The sequence below is a fragment of the Amphibalanus amphitrite genome, unplaced genomic scaffold, assembly GCF_019059575.1.
Source record: "Amphibalanus amphitrite isolate SeventyFive unplaced genomic scaffold, NRLGWU_Aamphi_draft 000027F_arrow, whole genome shotgun sequence".
Taxonomy (NCBI): Eukaryota; Metazoa; Arthropoda; class Thecostraca; order Balanomorpha; family Balanidae; genus Amphibalanus; species Amphibalanus amphitrite.
The window spans coordinates 691,491-698,858 of NW_024881523.1; the positions used below are offsets into that span (position 1 = coordinate 691,491).

At 46.0% G+C, this 7,368-nt stretch overlaps 1 long non-coding RNA gene across 1 annotated transcript; it reads right to left on the reverse strand.

Moving 5' to 3' along the window:
• Window positions 1-4,676: 4,676 nt before the first annotated feature.
• Window positions 4,677-6,902, reverse strand: LOC122364267. The gene is made up of 3 exons (XR_006253533.1): window positions 6,834-6,902; window positions 6,237-6,362; window positions 4,677-5,779 (listed from the first exon to the last, which is right to left on the reverse strand). It is a non-coding gene; the product is annotated as an uncharacterized LOC122364267 (long non-coding RNA).
• Between the last annotated feature and the right edge of the window lie 466 nt (window positions 6,903-7,368).

Genomic DNA, 7,368 nt, shown 5'->3' on the forward strand with positions numbered 1-7,368 from the left:
ATGAATGGGTTATGGTCGGGCCGACAGAGATGAGGTATTGAATTTGAATTGACATCAGCAATCGGGTGGGGAAGGAGAACGTTCCTAATCGAGCTTGGGTTGGGGAAAGCCGAAAATATCGCGATCGGCTCATAGCTCAGACAGGGCCGGGTGCCGTACCATGTGTTGTATACATATTTAGGCGGGCAGACAGAGATGAGTTATTGGATTTAAACTCACCTTACCATCGGTTTCTGGTGGGGTTTGAAAATGGTTTTAGTCAAGCTCGGAGTGGGGCAACCCACTGGCGGATCCAGGGGAAGGCATTTGGGGCAAATGTCTTCCCCCACATTGGCAGCGCCCGAAATCGCTTTTCGAGAATCAAAGAAAACTTCACAACTTTTCTGAGGAAATGTTGGTTAATCACACTGCACAGCAGTGCGCAAGGAATCGAAATCAGAGTTTTTTTTTAATTAATTCCGAGAAACCTTTTTGGGGTAAGCCCCCGCAGTGTCCAAGACCGCTTCCTGGATCCGCCAGTTGTGAATAAGTCACGGTCGATACCGAGCTTCGGCGGGACCAGGCGCTGTATACGTTGTTCTTTCAATGAAGAGGTGGACAGACACCTAGCCCCACATCCTACTGCTATGCCCGTGCTTCAGTGGGTGAAGCACTAAAGCATCACGGAATCCCACAGGACCTGCGAGTCGACGAGGTGGGCCGCTTTGGCCGCCGGGTACTGCAGCTCCCTGGAGTTGCCTGGGGCCGATGGCAAAACAACAGCTCCGGCGGTGCCCCTATGGGCCGTAGTAATTAGCGAATTCCTGTAATGTAGAGATCATATCCTCAATAATCTCCATTACCATTTTATATTCCTAAACAGTATGACAGAACAATTATGCTTGCCTACGTTCAGGCATTACCTCTGATGGTCATACGTCCAGTACAACATGTGTTGTCTGTCAAACAACAATCGACGACGGGATCTCTTCTCATTATCTCTTAAGCCATCGGTTGTCAATTCACCCACCCCGTTTCCCTAAAAATAGACGGTCAGATTCGGCCTGGGTCCTTACGACCCCTCTAGATTCGCCAGAGACGGGATCGGATCGCCGTTATTGCACCCGTCTTAGTGTCTTTAATACTATGACAGCTTCGACCACGGACTTCGGACGGGGTGATCGTTCCACGAATGTACGAACCATCCAGGCCTAGAGTGCATCGAGGTTTAAAAGAATGCAGTCTGTAGATCAATAAACATAACAATGGTGGTATACAACCACATTAAAATATCTCCCCGGCTCCCGCAACGTTCCAACGCCCCTCCGTTATGCATTCGCCTTGTGTGTCCGCCGAGCCGGCTTGCCTCCAATGACGTCATCGGCCGGCCGGCGGCGTTCAAGGTCAAACGGCTGGTGTCCTTACCTGGAGTTCTATAGCCTTGATTGGTACTATGTTGATACTCTCTGCGGCACCTACTGTATGATGGCATAGCGATGACGTCACACTCAAGCCAATCAGCGTTCAGAAGACAGACTTGTCGGATTGTGTCAGATAAGCTGATTGGTTAAAGCTGAGCTGATTGGCGCTGATTGGTAAAAAACCAAAGCCTCGCCGCGGGTGGCTGTATTACAGGGTAAGGACGCATTCCTGGGATAAGGACGCATTCCTCTTTTAAAATTGCCGATACCTACGAATGGAAGCCGAAATCGGCCGTAAGGAGATAGACTGGAGAGTTTTCGGACACGGGCTACAAGATGGCTATCTCAGTTTCAATCCCCATGTTAAAGGTGGTCCTTTTCCTTTAAGGAAATACCTACCTAAACTACTTTCCTCAAACCAGTTATTTCGCCACAGTTTTATGAGTTTTTAAACATAAAATGGTCAGGAAATAATGAATATTTGCAAAAGGATTTTATATTTTTTACATCACTATTTTCCATCTTTCGTAGAGGCTACTTGCCTATATTGCAGCGGAAGCTGATTACGCGTTGACCAAGCCACAGTGTATATAAATAGACCAAGCATAGTACGTAGTTCAAACCAGCTGAATGCTGATTGGCTAGCATTTTTCCGTAAGGGAATGGATTCCTCGGTAAGAGAATGACAAAGTGTAATCTATGGGAATGACTTCAGTCTTCAAACCTAAAATCGATACCTATATATTTGGCTAGGGTGATCGTTGAGCCATAAAAGCTCCTGATTTGTTCTCGTCTCAGCTCAAGCTACAAAACTGTTACTTCAGTTCAAAACCCTATGTTAAAAGTGGCATATTTGCTTTAAACGTTGAATGCATCCGACCGAAAAAGCCACGGTAAGAATGTCTACTTGTGTTTTCAGTCAGTCAGTCCGTCCCCCCCCCCCAGTCAAAAATCCGTGGCGGCGCCCCTGTATAAGCTGCTCATCCAGTCAGAAACAACAGGGGTTGAGGCGTGGAGGAGAAGGATTTGACAATCCTCAGGAAGAAAACGACGGAACGGATGCTTGATGTTTTGAAAAATGATTTTTTGAATAAAGCACAGCGCAACTAAATATGGAGACAGGGCGAGGCTATGCCTAAATGCATCGGCTGGGCCTGGTGGCAGCGCCATCTGACGAGGCATGGATGTAACAGTGCACCTGTATAAAACCATTGTAGGTAGCGCTAGTGTCCGCCGCCGCGGGTTCGGAGGCCCGACCACTGCCCTCTAGCACGTCCAAAGAAATTTTCACTGACGTATAAAAGCGTCAGTAAAGGGACCTTTGACCTTATCTTAGATATCCCCAGATGGCCTGATATATGAAAATTAGTGCCAGTCGCTGCGTCTCGTGACGCTATGGCTCAATTTGGAGCGAAAGGGATCGCGGGGGTTGTACCCAAGATTACTTTACTACTCGTTGTACCTACTAGAGATGCACCAAATTTGCAATTTCATTACCCGCCCCGCCCCGCAACTACCCCTTGCCCAACCACAACTACCCGCAAGCTGATTTTGGCTGAGCCGAACCCGCAAAAAACCCGCAATTTTAAAAACATGCCTTTGCAAGGAAAAAATACAGCTGGGTCAATGCTAGAGCTATATAAACCTTACTTGCTTCATTGTTGTGCAGAAAAAGACAGCCAAACAAATAGTAAGGACTTGAAATTGCTATGCTAAGTCCTCAGGAAGTGCACACTGGATAATGGAAAACGAATAATGCATCAATACATTTGAAATTCCTTTCTGAAAAGAATTCAGTAAAATCTTTCTCTCACCTTACCCTTCAGCATTGGCTGAGGATCAAAATTTCACTCTGGTTCCTCTCAATGTTAGGCTTCTGGAATGATACTGTTATCAAAATGAATGTTGATATAAAAAGATATGCGATTTCCAGTTAAAAATAAATAGTGACACGGTGAATAATGCGTATCCAGTCGATCTACACACAAAACAAATCGGACATGCCTAAGAGCTGGACTTTTTGCACGCGTTCCCCGCCAGGGGGCGCCACTGAGGAAGCACCCTCTGACGTCACGATAAAACTGCGCGCACTGTGCGCACGGTTCTGTAAGCAAGTAATATAGTGGTGGTTTCATGGTGGAAATTGGAATAAGTATTTTGACGTTGTAAAATTTTAAGCCGTTTTTGTGAAATTAATTGGTAAATGCATTTCAAAAGTATTTATTTAAAGTGTGAAAGGAGAATAATTTGGAGAATATGGATATTTTTGTTCCAATAGCTTATTATGTGAGACATGATCGGTACTAACGGGTACTTCTAAGAAGTAGTGAAGAAGTACCAAACAGCCTGCTCGGCTACGATCGTCAGCTGTCCTTTGGAGCTGGACTTCAACGCTGTAAAAAAAATATGTGCTGAATTAATTTTTAGTTTCACCAAAATATGAGCAATTTATCATTTCTTTTTCATTTTTGTAATTATTGTTGAGTGAAGAGATATGTTGCTAGTTCTGACAATATAAATTATTAATTAAAAAAACGAAATGCGACGGTAAGTATCTGCTACTAAATTATCACTAAAACCAAATACATGAAGAATCTTGCTACCATTGCTTATAAAACGTGCTTATCAATACACAAATGTTTTATTTCAGACGAGAAGGATTCATTTGCCTGAAGTCTTGCGTCATGTGCTACTGCTTTGATTCCAAAGACGCTCTCCGGGTCGGGGTAATTTAGTTCTTCATCGATCGATAAGATTTTGATTCCATTGATATCCAAATTTCCCACAGCCGGCAATGGGAATCTCCTGTCGGTGTAAACGCCACGATAGTCCCATCCAACTCAAACACTGGGGAATATCCCCGCACTTTTGAGGACGGAAATCTATGGACCTGTTCGAAAAATAGTGGATAAGATACGGCGAGTTTTATGGTTGGGTCTCCCTTCCGAGGCACATATTTACGGGGGATATTGGGTCATATTCCCCCGGTCATATTCCCTGTGAAGGTGCCCAGGTTGCTGCCGCTCGAATTTTGGTCGCCTACTTAACAAAACCTCCGTTGGTGCCATCTCAGTTTCCTCGAGGTCAGGCAACCTTCACACGCCGTTGGCTACCTTGGCTGGCCGGCGACTCGTTCCCCTCGTGGCGACGCTCTTGACATCCAGTCAAAAGTTGGAGTGGCTGGCGCCCCCAGTGGGGGCCGGGGAAGGGGCAGTGGGCCTCCACGTTGCTCTCTTCCCGAGCCTATGGTGACTTGGCTCAACTCTCCTCAATAGAATCTGGATTCTGCACGCTGTATTAACATGGGCGTAGACACCACTACGGACAATACGGACAGTGGGTGTGACAATCAGTAGTGCCATTCATATAGAGGGTGTCATATATGAGCGGAGAGGCAACAGTACAGCTGAGCGGAGAGACAACATTAAAACAACAGTACAGCTGGCGTTGCATGGAGCTGCAGGCAACCGGACAGCGGAGGCTTGCGAAAAATAAACAATTCGTCACTTCAACGTATAAACAATAGTATAAAAAGCAACATAAACACATATTCTCATGGTCGTACCCATGCACTAGCGGCTCACGGCGGGCACAGGCACGCAGTGTGGTAGCGGTACCGGATCACACGTCATGGGCGTTGTCTCAGCATAGGTTGTTATGAGCGGAGAGGCAACAGTACAGCTGAGCGGAGAGACAACATTAAAACAACAGTACAGCTGGCGTTGCATGGAGCTGCAGGCAACCGGACAGCGGAGGCTTGCGACGGGTACAGGCACGCAGTGCGGTAGCGGTACCGGATCACACGTCATGGGCGTTGTCTCAGCATAGGTTGTTATGAGCGGAGAGGCAACAGTACAGCTGAGCGGAGAGACAACATTAAAACAACAGTACAGCTGACGTTGCATGGAGCTGCAGGCAACCGGACAGCGGAGGCTTGCGAAAAATAAACAATTCGTCACTTCAACGTATAAACAATAGTAAAAGCAACATAAACACACATTCTCATGGTCGAACCCATGCACTAGCGGCTCACGGCGGGCACAGGCACGCAGTGCGGTAGCGGTACCGGATCACACGTCATGGGCGTTGTCTCAGCATAGGTTGTTCGCAATCTAGTTGAAGCCTAAGAAGACGGCCAGTGGGGTCTCACTGATGCTGAGGCGACCTCGGAGACGATGCGTCGCCCCTCCTGTCGGCGACCTGCGGTGAGCAGGACTCCAGATAGCTGTCTGGCACGTTGCCGACACTGCCAGACGCTGTCAGCAGGCCTCACTTCTGCAAGTGATGTGCAGATGGACGCCAGGTGACTTCGTCTGCAGGCGATTCCGGAGACCGCGGCCTCACCAGGCAGTACCACCTGCATCGCCATGTCGGTGTTTCTAGAAATGGAAAAATAACAGTATCGGTGAAGGACAAGCAATACAATGTATTCTGTTTTCCTCTCTTGCAGGTATACGTAATCTACAATTATCATTGTTCCTATTTCATTCAACTGAACCTGAAAATTCCATATTGGCACATTGTTTGACTAAATCTGTGTAGTTGGAAACAGGGGCGACGCCACGGTGCGACGACTGGAGGGGACATTGACCATTTTGGAGGGGCTCGGACCATTTCAAGTTGATTCTTTCCATGCAACGCCATAGGCGTAATGTTAAAAATTTTAAAAAGTGGAGGGACGAGATCCCCTCCGTCCCCCCCCCCCCCCCTGTGGCGACGCCCTTGGTTGGGAAGCAGATTGTTTGAAATACATGTTTGGCTGAACAGTGCAGAAAATATTTCATTGATCACTATAGCTGCAACAAAAAGACTGAGACAGAAAACATTTGCGCTTACCTGGCTCCTTAGACAGTCCCGCGCAACGGAAGTGGTACCATTTATCACAGCCTTCGCATCTGACCATTGGTGCTGCACTGATGCTGCTGCACTCCCCACATTCCCAGTACATTAGGAGCGTGTTGGCTGTGAAAAGATTACATGAGTCATGGCGCATACATGAATAGTAAGATGTTTTATATGTTTAACATCGCATAGCAAAGACAAAACAGCTGGGAGTCAAGTGTAAGCCAAAGTGTAAGCCCTGCCATGTTTTGCAGACTGGATTTTAAGCAAGAAAAGCTTTGCTAAAAATGACGCTTGACGAAGCCTCATCCTACTGGGCTGTCTGACATGTCTCCCTGTAAAAAGCATGTGGCCCTTATATTGTATATATGATGAATATGTTAATAATGCAGAGAAAACACAGTATAAATTATACCCAACGTTTCATCTTAATCGACTTTGTCAAGGGTGTTTGAACAGCTTGAGATGAGTGAAGTGTAAGGGTACCTAGGTACATCTGAAAATAAACTGAATCTGCGTTCAATAAACATTGATTTTGATAATACATTTCACAACTCAACTGCTAATAAGTTAGCACGACAGATAACTAACAATCGCATGAAGAACTTCTTGATTCGCCTTGACATCACATTGTCGTCCGAACGAATGTTGTCTGAAGTTACACATTTGTTTTTTCTGCGCAGCATTTGTGTTTGCCATTTACCGCACTAAATGTTCGCCAGCGGTGGTGACTTTTCCTTACCTGCTCACGAAACGTCACACACGACATGACGTCACCCGAAGACGTCATCAAAAAGTCCAGCTCTTAGGCGTGTCCAACAAATCATGCAAAAGCCCAGCAAAAACCAACTAACCAATGAACCACGCATTTTTGGAAACATGCGTCAGAAGCGTCACCAACAGCTGATTGCAAGGAACGTTACAGCGACTAAATTATTGCAGCCGTAGTTAGTGCGAACTTGTTGCGAAAACACCATTGTATAATGCATATTAATGTGCCATTCTGATAATATTATTTTACACAACAGCTTAAGTTTTACAATTCAGAGGTTAATCACCGGTTAGGAAATAAAGAGACAGTAAATACTAAATAAAATGTAATAATTTTATAGTTGGTCTTGGTAAT